The sequence below is a fragment of the Balaenoptera borealis genome (assembly GCF_965194805.1).
Source record: "Balaenoptera borealis genome assembly, chromosome: X".
In the NCBI taxonomy this organism is placed as follows: domain Eukaryota; kingdom Metazoa; phylum Chordata; class Mammalia; order Artiodactyla; family Balaenopteridae; genus Balaenoptera; species Balaenoptera borealis.
The window spans coordinates 33,562,464-33,585,007 of NC_138881.1; the positions used below are offsets into that span (position 1 = coordinate 33,562,464).

At 37.9% G+C, this 22,544-nt stretch overlaps 1 pseudogene across 1 annotated transcript; it reads left to right on the forward strand.

The window, feature by feature from the left end:
- The first annotated feature begins 724 nt into the window (after window positions 1-724).
- LOC309620934 (E3 ubiquitin-protein ligase RLIM pseudogene) lies at window positions 725-5,534 on the forward strand (annotated as a pseudogene). The gene is made up of 2 exons: window positions 725-968; window positions 2,351-5,534. The product of its transcript is annotated as an E3 ubiquitin-protein ligase RLIM pseudogene (transcript).
- Window positions 5,535-22,544: the final 17,010 nt, after the last annotated feature.

Below are 22,544 nucleotides of genomic sequence, written 5' to 3' on the forward strand. Positions count from 1 at the left end.
TTTTGGTGTTTCCTGTTGGTTTGTTTGAAACAAGATTGAAGGGCCGTATAATGCAAGACGAAGCCATTAACAGTTAAAAGGGAGAGGACACTCTAAAGAGACTCAGCTAGGGCCCTGGTAAATTATCACAAATTGTGGGCTTTCTTAGTGAGAGTCTATGATTGGAGAAATTCATGAGGAGAAAAGGCGGAGGGGTCCCTGGGCACCTGAAAATGAGAACTGCTGCATTTAACTAGGCTGACTTTGGCATGGCATTTTGAAGAAGGCAGTCACATGTAAGGTAACGAATAAATAGAGCATATCAGAGCCTGAAGACGCCTCCTGAAAACCTGAGAATAGGCTCGTGTGGGTGAAACGAGGTGAAGGACGGTGCTTGGTACACCAGAAACCCTCAGTAATATTGGCTGGTTTTCAATGAAATGAAACCTAACCTGAATCCAGTCCCTACCCGGTAACAGCGGGGAAGATAATGGATACCTAGGCAACGTCTAGCAAGTTCTGGGACAGAGGCGGCTCCCACCTGTTGCGTCACCAGGCGGCTACAGAACTGAGTCGGGGACGGGAGAAGGGAGGAACCTGTGCGGACGGTCATCCGACCGAGTCGGAACCGGAACCGGCACCGGACACTCTGGCAGGAGGTAGAAAGCGAAGAACACTAAACGGCCGCTGGTGAATTTCAACACTATGTCGTGAATTTCAGATCATTTTCTACTTGTTTACTAAGATGGAAAACTCGGATTCCGACGATGAAGGAGATGGAGTTCCGGCCCAACGCATAAGTCAAACGGACCGACTGGTTCGGGAAGAAGATTTCTTCAGGCTTGTCAACAGTCTGAGTGAAGAAGATTACAAACTTATGAGAGACAACAATCTTCTAGGCACTCCAGGTGAAAGTACAGAAGAAGAGTTGCTGAGAAGACTGCAGCTACTTAAAGAAAACCCACCACAAGACTCAGATGAAAATACAGGTATACTTTGCTTTTGGAGGGAATAGGATGGGATGAACAAGGAACTTCATCATAGTAAATAGTAACTTCATCATAGTACATAGTAGCTAATTATACAGAAGTGACATAAATTAATTTGGTGAGTAACTTCTCATAAAAAGAACTGGCATTTACTTGATTTTTGGTGAGAACGTCAAGGTATGTTTGTTTGGTTTCCTGATTCACATTTGGGTTGTTTTAATTGGGAAACAGTGTGAAGTGGCCTATTTGTACTTTTCTTGGTTTTCTACCTCAATTGAAAGTCCCTCCTGCTTCCTGAATTATTTTTTCTACATAGACATGTAAAAAAAGCAAACAGAAATATTTCATATTCTAATCAAGTGGTTCTCAACCGGGGACAATTTTGCTCTCTCCAACACCTGGGGACATTTGACGATGGCTAGAGATATTTTTGGTTGTCGCAGGGGAGGCATGGGTGTCCCTAGCATCTAGTGGGCACAGGCCAGGGGTGCTGCCAAATATCCCACAATGCACAGGACAGCTCCCCAAACAAAGAACTGTCCAGCACCGAAATGTCAACAGTGCTGAGGCTGAGAAGCCGTGCTCAAACCTCAGGTCTGGTGCCTTCTCTCCCAGTGTGAAGTAGAGGATGTTACTGTCTAATGAAGAGGAGACTGTAATACTTTGGTTCTTGAATATGGTCTTATATGTACCATGCTGGGTTCAGTCTATTCATTTGATCTGACCTTCAATTTAATGTCAATGAAAAATCTTGGTAACATTAAGAAGTATTCAAAATTCAAATACTTTTAAACCTATAAAACTTGTTTATGTTTGTGCAATAATCTTATATTTTAAAACAGCTTATATATTATCAAAAGCACATAAGTGAAGAGCCTAGAAATAGTAATGTTGGAGACTAATGAAAATTAGACGATAATGTCAATTGAACTAAAATACTAACATTGTACCTTAACTGGTGTTTACCTTGTTGAATTGCATTAGTGTTTTGACAGTGGACTGAAAAAAAAGTCTCTTGACATTCCTCCTACACAGGGCTGGTATTCCTCCTACACAGGGCTGGTACACAGGGCTGTGTATATGATGAAATATTGCAAAATAGACTTCCTCCAGATTCCCTTTTTAAAAAATTCTCTAAGTTTATCTAGGATTAGCTCACTCTTTTTCAGATGGAATTGAAACTTTTCTACCTTTACTTATAAATCTAGACAGTGTCGTTTATAAAATATTAACCCTATAAATGTGAAATCAGTTTAAAACATCTGAGTATTTAAGTTCTCATTTTTTGTTTGTTTTTGAAACAAAGTTTCAGAGTGCTATTTTAGGATGGTTCTAATTTTGGTAGTTCTTTCATGTCCCCTCCCCATTTTTTTTGTTAACAGATGGAGGAGACGCTCCAGATGATGTGTCTAGTGGCGACTCTATAATAGACGGGCTTACCTGTTTTGGACAAACTGAAAATATGACAAGTGGACAGAGAGAAAACCAATCTGGGAGAGAAGAGGGCCAAATTAATCCTACAAGTGACCAGTTCAGATTCACTTTAGAAAGAAATTTTCACCTCGATCATGGGAGTCCAAATCCAGAGAATGAATATGTAGCATCTGCAAGACTTCCCAGAAGAGAAAATATGGAAGACAGCCAAAGGCAAGTGGAATATCCACAATCTGAATCAATATTTACAAGACCATCTATGTCTGAACAAGATACAACTGAAACATTAGTGGAATTCTCACCTACCAGAAGTCAGAGAAGAGCAAGAAGTAGGAGCCCAGAGTATCCGAGAACCAGAGCAAGAATTGAAAGTTGGTCGCCTCCACGTTCACTTAGGGAAAGTGTACAAAGACTTAATCATAGTATACCATCTCAAACTTCTGAGCAGCCTCTGGTAAGTGAGAATGTGAGATTTTCTAGAACTGAGCACCAAGAAATATTGAGACAGCAAATGACTGGATTTGAATTGCAAAACAGTGGTCTTATTGAAACTTCTAGAACAAGGAATGCCGTTCATGGAGAAGATTCTCCAGATACAACCAGCAGTGATGAATCTTGGGGAATGAGTGAAGTATATCTGACCATACCCTTCAATCTTGAAGTAGGACAAGTTCATTCTGGAGCATATTCTCAGAGAGACAGCACAGCTAGTAGAACTCAGTTAACATCTGAGACACCAAACAACACCGTCAGTTCTGAAAGTGAACGAGGACTGAGGCATATGTATTCACATTCTGAGCAGGCAGATGTGAGAGCTTATGTCATTACCATCAGAAATCCCGTTTGTAGAATTTTAAATACTAGCTTAGATGATACAACATCTGTTCCAATTCAGAGCATGTTAAGGCAGACAATGACAGAATTTAGTAACTCAAGTAACCTTATGGACAGTGACAGTAATTTAGAGCATGGTGTCTCACCTACAAGTCAAAGCATGGAATGGCCAGAGTCACCAGATGACAGCGATGGTCCTAATGGTAGTAGTAGTAGTAGATTTGGTTCCGATTCAAATCCTAGCTATAATCCCCATTCAAGTTCCACACTGATTTGTCATTCAAGCCCCAATTGTATGTCTAGTTCCAGTTCTCGTCCTATTTCCAATGCCAGCTCAAGAGATGAAAATTCAGAAATTGGCTCACTGATATTTGAAGGCACTGAAGAAACTAACTCATCATCAGACTTACCATCAGAGACCAGGCAAGGGGGTAGACAAATGAGCCCAGTAATATCTGATGAAAGTGACCCTTTGTTCTTCCTTAATCTGGAACAGATTTTCCACTTAGATGAAGATGATCTAGACCAACCTACAGGACTCAGCAAAGCACAGATTGACAACTTGGCTGTAAGATCTTTTGATGAAAATGATGCATTAAAAGCTTGCAGCATTTGCATGACAGAGTACACCGAAAACAGCAAGCTTCGCATCCTACCTTGCTCCCATGAATATCACATTTACTGCATTGATCGCTGGCTCTCTGAGAACCCTGCCTGTCCTATTTGTCGTGGGCAAGTAGTGGATTCCAATGAGACTGAAAATCCTAATTGAGATCTGAATTCTCAGCTATGTAAAGTGTTACAGTGACGGACAAACAACAGTCACCTGCCTCATGTCCACTTTTAGAGTTATTCATGCTTAAATATAACAACCTGAATCTATATATAACAATCTGAACTGAATCACTAGTTGCTGAAGGAATTATTGGGCTTTCCCCAATTTCTGTTCCATCATAAAAGGAAATATTAAAAAGTCAAACAATATTGTCCAATTTGACAATAAAAATTAACTTCACACCACAGCAGTTCACTGAATTTCAATAAAAACTTAGCATGTGCACTGGGTTGGGATGTTCCTGATTCCATGGGAGAAATGTCTTCATATGATGTAATGAATCTAGATAGATCCTAGTAGTATTATCTAGTCACGTAAATCCCAGACATCTCTCAGCCCTGTTCAATCCTGGTTGTGCATGCAAAGAAACAGAAACCCAACCAAATGTCAATAATTAAGAGGCAATTTAAGACTATATTAGAGTCATTCACATAAAGAAGTCATGTTACATTCATAGAATGCCATAAAAAGCTTTGAAACCCTTCTCTTCCTATCTCTCTCCACAGCAGTTTATCCCACCTCCCTAACACTACCTTAAAGTTTCTCCTATTCCCCACGACCAATGTATCAGTCAGTTCTAGCTAAAAACTGATGGCACACTTTAAAAGAGTGATGGGATAGCATTTAATGAAGAGACTAAAGTGTGTAAAGAATGAAGGGAAACCAGGAGATGATGAAGTACCCTGAGGCTAGCAACTGTGAGAAGCCAGTATTACAACCACTAGGTTTGAAGGGGCACAGAGAGATGGTCGTTCCTGCAACCCAGAAGGTCTCAGAGTTGTAGTAGGAGTCCCCCCGACGAGACGTAACCTTAGAGAATGGCATCCACTGCCAACCTAAAGTTTGGAAGGGGGCAGGTCATGGAAATAAATACCCTTACCTTCTTTCCTCCTGACTTCTCATCTCTTGTCACTACTTCACATTAGCCAAACCCAACCTGAAGACACAGAGAGACTGGTCGATGAAGCTGACAAAGGTCAGCCTCCTGGAATCACGGAGCAGGGTTAAGAAGGATGGCGAGTAGATCCGATAAGCAAATCAGAGACCATCTCCCACAACCAGTATTCCCAACTCTCTTCACACCCAGTCTGTGTGCGCCTTCTTGCCTCTTCCGCTTGTCCTCTATTCCACTCTATGACTCAGCTCTTTAACGACCCTCTCTATTTTCCTTTCATCTACTCGGATCTTGTATTTTTAAAAGTGATAAGATGACAAAGCCTTAGAACTGAATTACCTTTCTCTTAGACATGTCACACTTTGATGTGCTGTGATTGTAAACAAGTAAGGAAAAAGGGCAGTTATAGGTATGTCTTTAATTTTTGCTTCTTAAATATATTCAAGCTTCAATTTCTTTCTATATATGTTTAGTTCATATAATTAATTTTTAAAACAGATTCTGATTTCTTATAAAGGGTTTTTTGGTTTATATATGACTCTTAATCCTTGTGTGAATGACCCAAAGTACCCAATTGCTGCTTGGAGCCTCTCAAGCTGCAATATGAAAGCCTTAAAGGTAAAACTTGGCTTCAAAAAACATGTCTACATAGTTCAATTCTAACTGTCCCCAGTAAAACCATCACCCAAAACCGTGAGTATTTGAAATCAAAATTTAGGTCATGCTTCCTTCCAACCTAAACATAGTGAAGGCTTTTTCTCCTAATTCAGCCTGAAAACTATTTTATGGGGGGTGTATTGGCCAGTCCAGAAAACTGTGCTTAAAATTTTCAATCCTGGTATAGGTGAGAGTACATTGTATTATAACCTAAAGCAATAGTCAGAAATTTTGTGCAATGTGCAACCTATACAAATGTAGGCAGTGTTAAGTATAAACCTTCTCTAAAAAGTTAAAGTCAGAAACATCACTGACCTTTATTTTCTATGTGAATTGCTGGCAGCCACAGTATTTGCACATAACTACAAAATATAAATGGGGAGTGGTGGTGAAGTGTTTTAAAACATCTTTGAGGTAGCATATTTTTCACACAGAAGATACCTGCATGGCCAGAAATGAAGGCTTGGATCAAACCTCTGAAATTGACATTAACTTCTGAAAGTTGTTTGAATATTCTGATTTTTATGAAGTATTTTTGATATCAGATACACTTCATTTAAAGTGAGTAGAATAATTGTAACAGTACTTGGCTTTCATACTATCCTAACAGATTAAAACCTTCCAAGGGATGATAGTTGCTTAATTAATGCTTCAGTACATTCACATGCACCTTCTGTGGTCGACAGAATTCTAAGATGATGCCCAACGATCCTTGTAGTAGCCCCTCCCCTTGAGTATGAGACCTGTGAATGTGATGGAATATCATTCCCATTATTAGATTATGATATATATAGCACAGTTGACTGGGAGATTATCCAGACTGAGCCTGACCTAATCAGCTGAGCACTTAAAAGGCACAGAGAGGACTTCTGATCCAGATAAGATGGTTTGTACTTCTCTCTCCCGGCTCCCCCTTTATAGGCACAACTATATATCCTGGAAATAATATGAGACAACCGAAGGACAGCTCTGAAAGGTCTAAAGAAGGTGAATTTGCCTAGGGACCCTCAGAATGGATGAACAACCTCATGGCAGGGCACCTTATGACCCTCCACCAACAAAAAAATGTGATCCAGGCCCAGCATTTCCTAACTCCCAACTTAGTAACAGGAAGTGGCTCAAATAGGCTCTTCCTCCATCACATCAAATGGGGATCCCCCAAACACCAGGTGAGCCGTGCAGAACCTGCAAGGAGGAACACTTGGAAGCCCTGATGACACTACACGACCAGGGAAAGTGCTTTCCTTCCCCACTGGGCCTGAGATCCCCCTTCACCACCCAGACACATCCGTGGCTAAGGGTACCAGCAACAGGGATCCTACCACAAAAAGCTCCCACCTGGAAAATGCTCTCCTCAGATGGGCCTGAGACTCCTCTCCCCACCCAGAAACATCAGGCAACTTGCTGGTACCAGCAACGGAGATCCCTCCACAGAAAGCTCTCAACCTGGTAAGCGCCCTCCATCCTTACAGTCCAGGGAGACCCTGGCACAAGTGCCTGGCCCAGGAAGGACTCCTCATCAAGTGTTCCAGAGATTCCCTTCCCTCACCAGAAGCACCAAGGGCCGTATCCCGGGGAAGCTGCTTCAGACCCCATGAGCAGCATGAGAAGGGACCAGAGGTAACCCCACCTGCACAAGATAAACAGACCAAAAGAGTACCACAAAGGTTCTGAAAATTAGGTTATCATGGAACCACAGTCCGTAAAAGTACAGGAGATGTGTGCCAAACCTATAAAGAGTGAATGCCTGCTAAAAGTTTAAAAAACAAAACAAAACAAAACACTTTAAATAGGGACCAAAGTATCCTAACATAATAGCCAAAATGTCCAAAAGACAATAAAATATCACTACTTATACCAAGAACCAGAGACATGACAGCTTGAATAAGATGTGACAGATGATGCCGACCCAAGATGAATTAGATGCTAGAATTATCTGACAAGGGTTTCAAAATGCTGATTTCAGACCTTTAAGACCTTGAACACAGAACCTAGTCACTCCATGCCAGTATCCCAACCTATAGAACTGTGAGCTAATAAAGGGATGCTGTTTTAAGCCATTACATTTGTACTAATTTCTTATGCAGCAACAGAAAACTAATACAACTTCTCATCTGGGATCCATCCTGTACTGAGAAAATGATTATAATGAGTCCTAGACAAGTAAATGGCTCAATGTCTTGGTTCTAGGCCCACTATGACATTATATTCTACCATTTTTCCCAAGAATGGAATCCCTAATTCCTGCTACGGAAGCTCCTAGAAGACAGTATCCTTCCTGTTTGAACAACCACCAATATCTTATCGCTCTAACTTTACTTCACATCACCCTATCTCATTCTACCAGTGTATGCTGCTTATATCATAAACCCAGTTTAACACTCTGACTTGGAAACTATAGAGCCACTTATTTTTGTCTCAAAGCGATTGCTGAGTATTATATTGCTCTTCCAAATCATATTCCTCTCTATCTGCCCTGACAAATCAGAAATTGAGAAGATTTGTACCTGAATCTTCTGAGCTCAACCTGATACGTTTTTTACATTACAGTATATCAGTTTAAATACACAGCATCACTCACCGTGATTGTGAGCATAAACGTTTCCATCTTAAGAATTTTCTCTGTATTTTCTTTGTAGTTTTTTAAATATTTGTTTATTTTGCCCTAATTCCAAAACAAAACCCTTATCTGAATAACAAATTCTTTCTGAAAGTAGTTATAGCCTGTGGATAGGTTTTTGATAGCAGTATAACGTCTATCTTTTTTGGCTAACCATGAAAATAAGTTGTGCTCTCAATATTCCATGAAGAATTAAGTATAAAGATTCTTTTGTAAGTGCAAACAAGCCTGAGCACTTAACAACATGAACATCAAAACACTGCATGTACTGGAAAGTTCACAAAGAAATGTGACGTTTCTGTTAAGTAATATCACTTGTTATCAATATACAACACTTTGAGATCTTCAGTTATCTTCTTTACTACAATTAACCAAACATTTCACGTCTTTTCATTATTTGAGAGGTGAATGTATACTCCCTTCAATGAGAGGTTTCCTGGTATGAGAATTTCGAATGGAAATCTGAACTGTATTTCTTTTCTGTGACTTCATTTAAGATTTGAAAATTCTTTACCATCCTAACTCAGGCTTTTTCACTATGAAATAAGAGGCTCCCCTTTGTGTGATATTCAAAACTCTCCATTTTTAATCATCAAGCCAGCATCTTTAACATCACTGCAAAAATGTGGGGATTTGGAAAAGCACTTTGGGGAAATTCCTTTTTCTCTCATCCACCATTCGTAGAGGACAGACACTAATTATAAGGCAACTCCGGGTTCTGGGTTATCCATTCTGACGTCACCAGTCACAACACAGTTACCTACCACCCCTGGCCTTGTCATCTTCTATTCTGGCAGTGTATTTTTTTTTTCTTTAGTAGCACTTGTGACTGTCTAAAACATTTTTTATTTATCTTGTGCTTGTTTTCTTCCCCATTCCTATCCCAAAATAGAAGCTCCAAAAGATCTTTCTTTTTAAAATTACTACTACATTTCTAAGAACTAGAACAGTTACTAGCATACACACACACACACACACACACACACACACACACACACACACACACACACTGCTTCAGAATTTTTGGCCACTGTGAGCATCCCAGACTTATTTTTCACCCTTTATTCTTCCAAAAAAACCTATTTTAATACTGTTACCTAGCATCCCGGATTTGATCTATTTCAACCTAGACCTCTCTCACTTACTTAACATATTTGTATAGGGTTTCTTGCCTATGAAGTTATAATATCTGCCAACCCTTTTCTAAATCACTATTTCAGGCATTCAACACTGACCAAGAACGTGCCATGCCCAATGCTGGGTGCTAGGGTTATAGTTAAGAAGTACAGCACTTATCATTAAGAAATGTATTAAATTTTAAAGAAGGCAGATGAATAAACAGACAGTAACACTCTACGTGAGGGATGCCCTGACACAGATTCAGACACAGGATATAATGGAATGATCTAGGAGGAGAAATCTACACTAATAATTCAAAACTCCTTAAAGTTGGGTTATATCTGAGTTGTATCTTACAGGACTAGTAGCAATTAGCCAATGAAATGAAGTCATTAATTTCATTCTAAGCAAAATAAACACTGCAGGCAACAGTAAAGATGCACTGAAAAGTTAGGGCTCAGTAAACAGTAAGTATGAATCATCATACTCTGGGGCAGAAGAGGAAGCGATGTAAGTACATTAGCAAAACATGAAGAGATGAGGCCAAAGAGGTAACAAGTGGTATTGTGTATCAGGCTGAAGAGTTGAACTAGATCTTCTAAGCAATGCACAGTCAACATGATTTTTCTCATAGGAATAACAGTTTTCAATGTTTAGAATGGTCAAACTAGCAGGGATATGAACAGATTGTCAAAAAGTTAGATTGTCCCACTTACGGAGTTATGGCATTAACTGGAAGAAAAAAGTATAAAGTCCTGAAATAATGGTGAGACAGTTGAGATATGGATGCATATAGATTCAAGTAGTATTAAAGAAGCACAATAAAATTTGGTGGCTGCTTGGATAATTTAAAGATGACCTTAAGTTTCTGGTTTAGGTGACTGAGTAGATGGTGAGAAGTTCCACTGATATAAGAAATGCAATATAACTTGTTTGTCATAGTAGAGGAACAGATGACAATTCAGCTGGAATCTCTGAGATTTGAGATGTCAGAGTGATATTTTAGTGGCAATGTTCATCTAGCTATCACGGAATATCAAGTATGCTTCTAAAATTAGGATAAAGATGCCAGATTGAAGTCAAAGAAGTACGAGGTATTGCCTGGGAAAGTATGTTCCATGGTAGTAGTGGAGGGAGATGGATGGAATCCTTTGGAACAGGAGCAATTATAAAGTAGACAGACATAAAGAAGATAGCAAAGATAATCAAGACAGAAAAACGAGAGGTATAAAGATAATCATAAACACAGAGCTCACGGTCTTCATTTGTAATTATGAAGAGAAAACAAAATATCTCTAGATGTTAAGAAGAATGTAAACTCCTAGGAAAGCAAGGGTTTTGTAATTTTCACTACAATAGTCACAGCACCCAAAATACTGCCTTGCCCAAAGTAGATGTTCCATAAATATTTGTTGAGATATTTGAGATAGGCATGACAGAGAGAGAATAAGATAAATATTAAGAATAGAAAAATAAATCCTGGGAGAAATAGGAATAATTCGTGGACTAGGAAAGAACCTGAAAGGCTTAGTTTTACCATGAACAGATGGAGACCTGCCACTATTCTAAACACCTACAAATGTTGAAAGAGTAAGTCTTTGGCAGGAACTGTAACAAACATACCGGCCATTATAGATCACCTGGAAACAGTCTTTACATATCTTTTTTAAAAGGCTCTCTTTTAAAAGAAAGAATTGGTAAGAGGGTGGTTAAATGCCTTTCTGTCAGGCTTTTTGCTTGGGAGAAAAAGGTGTAGGTGAAGTAACTCTGCCCCACATAGACTTTCAGTCTACTTCTCCCTCTTGCCATCCTGAGTTCCTCAGGAGTTCTGCTGGGCACATATATACCTCAGAAGCTGAAGCCCCCTCCTTGCATATTATAGTAGTGGGCTTCCCTTTCTTTCAGATGTCACCATTATTATGATAGGTTCTTGAGAGGCAAAGGTAACGGCTACGTATGCTTACATTCACAAACCTCTTGAACCAGAGTCTATTTTCTTTTGTATTTTGAAATCCAATATAAAGGACTTTTTACAACTTCAGCAACAGGGAAAGAGTTTCAGAGTATTTGAACTTGAAAGAGTATATACCCATAACTTCATTTTTGCAAGAAAATTAGCTTCTTGAAATCTTATGCAATTGCTGCCACGGTCATTGTATTCATTATAAGTTGTAATTTTAGAGAACCCTTACAAATTAGTTGAAAGGCTAAAAAGGAATTTATTGACTCGCAATACACCAATGTTTGAAAGTGCTGATACTTTCAGACACAGGTAAGTGTAGGGGCCCAAAGGATGTAAATAGAAAATGTTTCTCTGACTTGGATATTCTTCCCTCTGCAGTTTGTTTTGTTTCGTATTATTTTGGGGAAAGCTTTCTCCAAGGCGTGGCAAGAAAAATGACCAATAGCAACTCTATTTTTATATATTATCAATTTACTGAACCCAGGCAAAGAGAAAGCCTTTATACAAAAGACTGACTCAGCTTGGGATTTCTGTTAAAACCTCAAGTTCAGGGGATTCTAACTGGCCAGGTCTTGGTCACATGCCCAGCACTAGAATATGGAGGTGGGATCTCCAAGCCAAACCAGATGGAAATGTGGACAAATTCACCAAAAGTAGCAATGAAGGGCTTCTAAGGGTTCTCTTTTGTTTTTCACACTCTTCTTGAATCAATTCTGGTGATATATATTTTACTAGGAAATAATCAATTTCATCCCGTTTTTAGATTTTTACAGCATATTTACGTTCAGTGCATCATCCTAAATTTAATATATTTCCCTTTATATCTTTTTTCTTTCTGTTCCTATACTTTACACCTTGGCTTTCTCCCTTTTTCCTTGATCAGAATATCAAATGACATTAGATAAACTCTATGCTAAGGTTTGATTGGAGAAGTAGAACCACTAGAAGGACTTTATTATAGGGATTAAACCTTACATGATAGTGGGACTTGGTTAAGCAGTCTATGTAAATCCACTGCCCCTGCCTCTTGGTGCCAGTCCTGAAGTCAGTAGGGCTGGCAGTCAGGAATGAGAGATGATTTGAAGTTAGGAGATCAAGGATAAGCTGGAACCTTCAAAGATAAGCTATAATCCAACTAGAAAAATGAACTGAACACCATATTAAAAGGATTATACACCATGGCCAAGCGGGATTTATTTGTAAAATGCAAGGATGGTTCAACACATGCAAATCAATCAATGTGATACACCACATTAACAGAATGAAGGACAGAAAAACCACATGATCATCTCAATTGACGCAGAAAAAGGCATAAAAAGTATGTTCATTGGAGTTCAAAACTCCATAGAAAGTTTAAATAACATATTTGATAAAACTGAATTTGAATTTTATAAGTTGAAAATAAGCCAGAAAAAATTATGAGATTCAATGAAAATGTGAATGATGAAGGAATAAAGGATAAAACGGAAGACCCACATTCATCTAATAATATTTTTAGAAGGTGAGATTAGGGTGAATTTAACAAGCATTTGAAGAAATAGTACTTCTCAGAGATCAAGTTAGAAATAAATCCTCAGATAAAAGAAGTGCATGGAGTCACCAGTAAAAGAAATGAAAACAAATATATGACTATATCCCTGTATCGTATACCTCACCTCAGCCTCATCCTTCCTTTGTTCCACATTAAAAGAATGTGCAACACTGGCAGACTATAAACTATAAACAAATGTCCTGATTTATAAAAATATGGATGCTAGAGTATAGTCAAACTTTAGACAGTGTGTAACTACGCAGTAAGGAAAATGCCATGGACTTTGAGAGCTCTCATGTGTGTCGCTAATATTTTATTCTAAAACAAGATACCAATCAAATAGGGAAAAATCACATCTTGAATCTGAGTTTTGGATATACTAGTGATTCTGTGCTGTTTTATTAAGTTTAAATAGTTGTAAACAGTAAAAGTTAAAAAAACTGTAATGGATCAATGTCCTTTACTAAGTCCTTGAGTCTTAGATCATGCTTTCTCCTCCTCCTTGGGCCAGTCCTTCTCTCTTCCTCCTTTTCCTTGTATCTCTAGTACATAACCTTATATATGGAACATAGTAAGTACACATTAAACATTTGTTGACATGAATGAGCTTTGCAAACTAAAGCCATGATCATAAACATAAACTCCTCACAAAAGAGCACAATTTTCTTCCAAGAAGTGAACCACTATAATAAACTCTGTTATGTGCTACAGAGTACCTCAAAATTAGTAAATGTGAAAATAATATGTACCATAATTAGAAATCTATCTTAAAGAACATTAAAAACAAAAGAAACAATTAACTAGCATCAGTATATTAGGTAAAAGTTGCTTTGTTAGATGCCTTTCCAGAAAACTGCTCGACTACAGAAAATTGTAGACTGAGGAATTTTCTAAATATGATTCTGACGTGAATCCTGTAGACCTATTTTTGCAAATAAAAGTTTCTGTAGAGAAAGTGACATCATATAACACTGGCGGAACCAAAGCATTTATGAATAAAGTACTTACTGGTGCACAATTATATATAACTTTGGTGGGAGACTATTAAATATCTAGCATGCGAAGGTAATCTATTAATCTAAGAGTATCATTTTTAAGAGAGGTGAGAGTAGATGGCCAATTTTTATGATAGCATAAATGCTATCAGAATTGCACTTGAGATACTATTATAAAGTAGGACACTCGCTGGTACAGAAAAATAGGTTTCTCAAGTGTGGAAGGTGAAAGAAAGAATAATGGAAATGTTCGCTTTTTGAACATAAAAATGTGAAATATATGCTTTAGCAATGAAAATGAAACTACAAAATAATCGTTTTTATTAAAAATATTTTCTTTCCAGTTACTAGGTCTTGCTAGAATACTTTTAACCAGATCATTTAATTCCCATTTCAATCCATTCTATATACCCGATTTGGTTATGATTTCTCAAAGTAATACGTATTCCCCCCCAAACCGCAATATTTCACACAATATAAAAATAGAATATTAAGCTTACCGTGAGATTGAGTAAAACCTATCATTATCCAGTGTCCTCATAATGAGATTTCATAGTATAAAAAGAACAAAACAGAATTGAAATAATGTATGAACATCCATATGTTATAGTTAGTTCTACTTGGGTGACACATTATACAATAATTCCGTGAAATTAATTGGAGAGAAATGATCTCAAGACTTGAAATCCAAATTCACAGACATTAATCTACTCTAGCATTAATTTTACTATTGTTCTTTAAAAATACTGTGAACCTTTCTTGAAAATCTATTCTAAGTCAAACTCTCTTTCACAGTCAACTATGATTTTTGTACATTTATTCTAGGGACTCAAGGAGAGAACTGAATGCTGATATCAGAATGTCCCTTGAGCCCACAGATAGATTCATTGAGAATCATCTATATACATAACAAAAAAACATGAGCTGATACTCACTACACACAACACTTTTGGTATTCATACTTACAGTGTTTCCTTCAAATTGATGTTCCATGGATTTTTGGTATACAATTATTTATGGAAAAAAAGATGAAATATTAAAATCTATAAAACCTCATAAATACACATACAGTTGATAATGTCTATAAGCAGTTAAACCAAATTTTTAATTCGTATTTTATTTTTTGCATTTTTGTGGGAAAAGTATCAAACTCAAAGAAAAGTTGAAAGACCAGTATAATGAATAAATATACCAACTATTAATGTACCACAATGCCAGTTCTCTCTCTCTCTCTCTCTCCAAACACACACACACACACACACACACACACACCCCTATCTCTCTTTTATCAAACAATCTGATATTAGCCTGAGGATATTATATTTCACCTCTAAATACTTCATTATGCCTGTAATGAGGATACAAACCCATATCACCACTACCACACTTACGAAAATTAACATTAATTCAATTCTATCATCCATTATACAAAAGTGGAGGAAAATTTGGGACCCCAAAATATGCCTCTTTGGCATAAGAATTATTTTAGACTGGTTATTTTAAAAAAAAGAGCAGACTCAGGAGAAACTCAGAAAACCAAGTAGAAGTTACCCTTTTGTAAGGGACATTTACAAGGGGAAATCTCCATTTGTAAGGGTATCTCCCCCTCTATATCAGAAAAGGAAGGATGACTCTAAGTCTCTAGAAACTCTTATCAGTAGAGAGGACAATGACTTAAATCTGCATAACAAACATATCCCTATTTCCTGTGCTTTGCCTGGTAACCTCCCATAACTGCCCCCCAACACTAAACATCTTCTTTGTCTTTAGCTGGAGATGGTATCTAAGGTGGTGGCTTGGGCCATTTTGGGGAGATACTCAGTTTTCCTGGGTACCTCCCATGTATATAGGAGGTATACCTGTTATTAAAATTCTGTTTGAGGACTTCCCTGGTGGCACAGTGGTTAAGAATCCACCTGCCAATGCAGGGCACACGGGTTCGAGCCCTGGTCCGGGAAGATCCCACATGCTGCAGGGCAACTAAGCCCGTGCGCCACAACTACTGAGCCTGCGAGCCACAACTACTGAAGCCCGCATGCCTAGAGCCCGTGCTCCACCACAAGAGAAGCCACCGCAATGAGAACCCGCGCACCGCAACGAAGAGTATCCCCAACTCACCGCAACTAGAGGAAGCCCGCATGCAGCAACAAAGACCCAATGTGGCCAAAAATAAATAAAATAAAATAAAATAAATAAATTTATTTTAAAAATTCTGTATTTATTCCTGTTACTCTGTATTTTATTATAGGAGGATTAAAGGGGAACACATTTTTCTACCCCAAAATATGTCTCTTTGGCATAAGGATTATTTTGAGCGAAAGATAATCAAAATACATCAGATTCAGGAAAAGCCCTTTACCTCCCCCTCAACAGCCTAAATTTACATTGGAAAGGGAGCCTGTACCAGGAAAAAAGCTATTACCAGAGATAACTTTTTACCTAAGAGACTTATTTGCGTAACAGGGCAAACTTTGTTTTCTAAACATCTCTTCCTTCCTGTGAATGGCCTTCTTTCCCTTTGCATGCCCAGACCCCTACCCCTTTCCTTAGCTCAGGATGTTATATAAGCTTCAATTACCTGGCTGCCTTTTGGGTCTCTTATTTTTATGGGACTCCCATACATATAAAATTAAATTTGTTTTTCTCCTGTTAATGTCTTAGGTCAATTTGATTATTAGACCAGCCAAAGAACCTAGAAGGGTAGTAGGAACACTTTTCCACTTGAGTTGGCAACCATGAAGGGACCTTCACTGGCTGGACACTGCTCACTCTGTGCCTGCTGCAGCTGAGAGATCCTGGGACCTCTGACAAAAGCCAGAAGAAGGAATCTCATGGCAGTCTCCCAGATCTCTGCCTGCAGGGTCTGATGGAAGTGAAGGTGGTGAGAGTCCTCTGCTTCTTCTAAATTTACATTAGCAGGAGAGAATATCTGGGTGAATTCGTTACTTAGGAATACCTACTCTGGTAAAAATTTGATATGAGTACTCTTGTTTTCTATTGATTCTTTTCCTACTGTTTCTTTTCTTTGTTTATGTCTTTTGTGGCATTTGCCATAATGATGAAAACCACAGTGTATAACAGAGGCAAAAGTCCTATAAGCCTGTCATTTGAGCCTGCCTCACAGACTGGTGAGTTCACAGTTCTCACCAGACCGGCACTGTGAGTGAATGTGCACATGAGGTAGAGGCTATTACTAGTGGGAATTTCAGAAGCAAGCCACAAAATTGGTGGGCACAGTTGAGCACTTAAAAGCTGTTAGAGCACTCGCAACCTAACTCAAAGACCCCCAGGTTAGGATAAGTTGGTCATGAATGGGTTAAACTGACTAGGTCACCACCAACCTCAAGAACATTTCCATGCCATGAGGTACATGGTAAAATACCACAATCCCCAATCCAGTGGCACATCCCTCTTAGGTATCAGTTTGGCTCCAAGAGACCCAAGGCTTAGCTGAAGCCATTAATGTGTACATGAAAAAAAAAAAAGCAGTGGAGGAGGTTTTCCTTTTGTGTTGTTCTATGCTTAAGAGCTTAGCTTTATGACCAGTGAGAATATCCCCTCTAGTCTCCACCACCTGGAAGGTACATATACTTGTGTGCATTTCCAGTTGCAAAGACTGGGATTCCAAGTGCGGTAGCCAGTTGATGAGAATCACTGGTAACAATCTGGGCTTGCAACTGGCATCTCTTTGTCTGACTATGCCAGCTCTCAGGGGACTCGGTCACAAGGGGCCCTGATCCATAAGGGGCCTTTGTCATCTCAACCTTCATTGTCTCATTCCAGATATTGTTAGGGCTGCATCTTTGCAGTCTCCTTTGGGACATCTCTTGCATCCATGGTTAAGCCATAAACCGTCTTATTGGTTTGATTTGATATTGAGATTAATATAAGATCCTACCTGTCAATTGCCAGACAATGGAAGCTTCGAATTGGCTATATTTAAGTGTAATGGCTATTGTTAGGGACTCCCTTAATAAGATAAGAGAACAGAAATTAGACTCAGAACAAAAATAAAATCTACACCTGACATAAATTCCCCTTTTTCATCCTCTTATACATTCCTTTACCCCCAACTCCCCGTCCCTGACCCTCCAGATCTTTTGGATCTCTGGGTCTCTGGTCTAAACCCTACCTCTCAAAATCCAACGCCATCACCTCAGTGAATTCCCTTAGGTCCCCAGATTCCTCCAACTTCCCCCAAAATCCCTTAAACATCAAGTTGCCTGTTTTGACTTCCCTTTCTTTACAAGATTTACAGAGAGCACTCTGGCCTAACCTCTAGGCCTGGGGTATACAGATTACGCATTAAAATACTAAAAGCAAGGAATTGAATTCAGCAGAAGTACCAGAGACAGATGGTAGGGATCATTTTTCCATTATGACCCCTTCCACTTTCCAGGGCTCTGTAAACAGGCTCTGCCAGCTTTAGGCCTTCCTATGCAATGCCTCTGTGGTTGTATCCAGGACCCACACCACAAAAAATTCATGTCCCCCAGACAGCAGCAGATCTTCTAAGTTATAAAGCCTTTTACCTCAACTTTCAGAACATCTTACCAAATTTAGAGAGGAATGGAAAGCTTAGTGGCCATTCACAACCACACTCACGGCAACCTAGATTGGCTGTTAAGGGATGTTCTTCCCACCCTTGATTATACTATAGCTATCAGACAAGCCAGGCAGTCCCCTGAGGAACACCTCCCCCCTGCAGAGGAAACAGAGGAAACAGAAGTTCTCCCAGGCCCTCCTACAAATGATCAGGAAATGGATTACCTGGAGGCCAATGTTTAGGGGCTAGTAGAAGCAATAGTACAGGTTTTCCCCCTAAGGTGAATTGGTCTGAGGTTGAATTTTGTACTCAGAAAGGTCTTTGTTAAACGCTTTAGACGGACTTTTTGAAGGCATACTGCATTAAACCCTCAAGCTCTAGAAATCTTTTGATTTTCATCTTAGTTGGAAATCTCCCTGATATAAAGAAGCAAGTTTAGTTGGATGGGCACATCAGTCCCTTGACATTCAGGCTGTTATCCAGGTCTTTGGGGAATTGGAAACAACAATCTTTGTCTTACAAATCTCTAAAAAAACCCAGAAATGTGGCTCTAGAAGCAAATCAAATTCCACCTATTTTACCAATCTCCAAACCTCCCCTATTCATCTCAAAATCCTTGTAGATATTGTTAAAAACCAGGACATTGGAGACAGAACTGTCTTGCACTTAAGAAAAAGAAAAATTTGAATAGCAATTACCCTGGACCTCTGAAAACAGGCAAATATGCCCCCAAAACTCCATCTTGGAGAAAACTTGGATACTTTCTCTATGATGTAGATTTTCTACCTCCAGCTCCTCTATTGACTTAAGAGCCATACCTTTAAAATGCAAATTTTAGGGAGATGTTTTTCATCAGAAAAAGAGGGGGGGATGGTAATTGGAAATTGGGCAAATAAAAAAATCTTAAATGTCCTCTCCACAAATATTAATAAGAAGCTTTAGCCATCTGAGCAGGTGAACTTCACTTATTCCAACTGCCAAAACAAAATTTGGATCCACCTGTTCATTTATAAAGTAGTGAGTTTTATATTACTGTACCTTAATCATAGCTAACATTTTAAAACTATAGTTATAAGGTCTCTGCTTGCATCTGTCTGTATGTTTATGTGTGTCTATATATGTACGTTGTATATATGTGGTATTTTTCTACCTTAGGATGGTATTGCCAAAATTAATTTGTAAAAGAGCTCTATTTAGTTGGGTTGAAGGTCGAGTGCTTGTAAAACTTGGGTCTTCTAAAACTCTCAGAAATATAGAAACTAACCCAAGTGTTAATCTGGGATAATCTTCAGTAAATAAAACCTAGTTTAAGTTTGTTACTTTAATTAAAATATCCATGTTGGTTTAATTAAAATAATGAATGTAAACAAATTTTATTCTACCTGAGTTTACTAGTAAAATTCATGCTATCTCTGTTGCAAAATTTGTCAGCAAGAAACATAGCTTGGGATGATGGCTGAATTTGTCTAATAGCTCATGAAGTTTTCATGAGTAGTCTAAACATAATTGTTGGGGGCAAGTGATCTAGACAGATGCAAGTAGGATCAAAGTTTTTAGGTGAACTTTATAGCAATAATTATATTTTAGGGTATGTGTACTTAAAAATAGCTTCTAAAATCTTTTCGGTAACTTGAAATTTTAGAGTTTTGCTATGTTAAGTTAAACGATGAAAATTCATTTAGCATATAGATCATTTCCAAATAAGATAAAATACAGAAACATTAATTACTGAACATGGATTTATCTATCTTTGGATTCTTATTACAGATGAACTAAAGATAAATTTGACTCTCTTAATAAACATGCTTTGTTCCACATTGAAAGATTATACAGTGAAAAAAAAAATTCATGCTTCGAGAAATGATAAAATGTATCCATAAATTTGCCAATCTAAAGAACGCTGGTGTGACTGTTCATAATTGCTTACTTCCTAGTTTTCACTAGAAATTAAGGTTTCTAAGGGTTAAGGATTCTAATTAATATACATAATTAAAGATATGAGAAATAATAGAGGACACAATTCTGTATGCAAAGAACATAGGATGTGTCTTGGCCAAAAAAATGTATGAGGTATGTAGATAAATTTGTAAGGAAAAAGAAAGTATACTTGTCCTAAAATAAAACTGGTTATTCCAGAATGGGAAAGAGGAGGATAAAGGATAGACTGGTGTAGAAAGTTGAGAAGAGAGAGAGAAAATAAGACAGAGAGAACTTTACCTTGTGTAATCAAGCTGGCTAAAGTTGAATTGCTTTTATAAAGATTTTTAAATAAGCTTTAATATCAATAGTGTACCTGTGAAAACCTGAAACTTAATAGTCTTTCATCTGCTAAAAGGACAAAGTTTCCCTGTATTATTAGTCTGCTCTTGATAATAAGATACAGTGAAAGTTTTATCTTTTAAGTAATCTGTCTAGAAAGCAAAGATTTTGTGTGTCATTAAAATAATTTCCTGTGCTCCATGTTGTCTTAATCAGGTATTTGATTACTTATGAAAACTGAATCTTCTCAATTTAAAAGAGCTAAGCTTTACCAACAACTATATAACCACCTGCATTTGCCTTTGAAATCTTTTATTGTCACTTTGGTCAAACAGATAATTAAGTATTGTTTCATAATTATCTGTGAGCTTATTAAGTGTCCAAAACTTTTGATATTCTTGACAAACTTCCCAAAATCAAATTCTAAATGAAGATTTTTTGACCTCAATCTGACTTTGGGATTTTCCAGAGAGTCCCTAGAACATATAAAAAGATTTGTTATCTCTCCTTATAAAAAGACAGATATTACACTAATTCAGCTTATTTGGTATGTTAAATTACATGGGAAGCAGTGTCAAATAAGAAGTAATAATTATATTTGTATGGCTATATATTATTAATATAAGTATTTCTGAAATTGTATGAAATTCCTAGAAATCTGATATGTCCTGGTATAATGTTATCATTTGTAATTCTAGTTATATTAAAATGTTGTGTGTCACAAAAATAATAATGTTTCTTTGTCAGCTGCATTATAATGAACTCTCATTGGCTCTTTTGTTTGTTTGTTTGTTTTAACATCTTTATTGGAGTATAATTGCTTTACAATGGTGTGTTAGTTTCTGCTTTATAACAAAGTGAATCAGTTATACATATACATATGTTCCCATATCTCTTCCCTCTTGCATCTCCCTCCCTCCCACCCTCCCTATCCCACCCCTCTAGGTGGCCACAAAGCACAGAGCTGATCTCCCTGTGCTATTTGGTTGCTTCCCACTAGCTATCTATTTTACGTTTGGTAGTGTATATATGTCCATACCACTCTCTCACTTTGCCACAGCTTACCCTTCCCCCTCCCCATATTCTCAAGTCCATTCTCTAGTAGGTCTGTGTCTTTATTCCCATCTTGCCACTAGGTTCTTCATGACCTTTTTTTTTTTTTCCTTAGATTCCATATATATATGTGTTAGCATACTGTATTTGTTTTTCTCTTTCTGACTTACTTCACTCTGTATGACAGACTCTAACTCCATCCACCTCACTACAAATAACTCCATTTCGTTTCTTTTTATGGCTGAGTAATATTCCACTGTATATCTATGCCACATCTTCTTTATCTGTTCATCCGATGACGGACACTTAGGTTGCTTCCATGTCCTGGCTATTGTAAATAGAGCTGCAATGAACATTTTGGTACATGACTCTTTTTGAATTATGGTTTTCTCAGGGTATACAGCCACTATGGAGAACAGTATGGAGGTTCCTCAAAAAACTAAAAATAGAACTACCATACAACCCAGCAATCCCAATACTGGGCATATACCCTCATCGGATCTTTAACCATGGACATTTTTAAGTCTTTTATCATTTACAGTTATTGTTTTACTCTGATGCTTTTGCAAAAGTGTTCCTGAAAAAGTGCTGCATATTCAAGGAGATTCATGGAAAGGATTCTGAAAAGCCCAAGTTTCTGATAATTTTAAGATCACAGAACTGAACTGGGGAAGAATTTTCAGAACTAATGGAAAAACTGTATTCAAGCATAACAAGAATTAATAACACGGGAGTGAATGAACTGATTAGGATGACTATAGTTTTTACAACTTTTTGAAACTTTGCTGGTTCTTTAATGTTTTTTTCCCCAGAGTTAAGAAAACTTTTTCTCTTA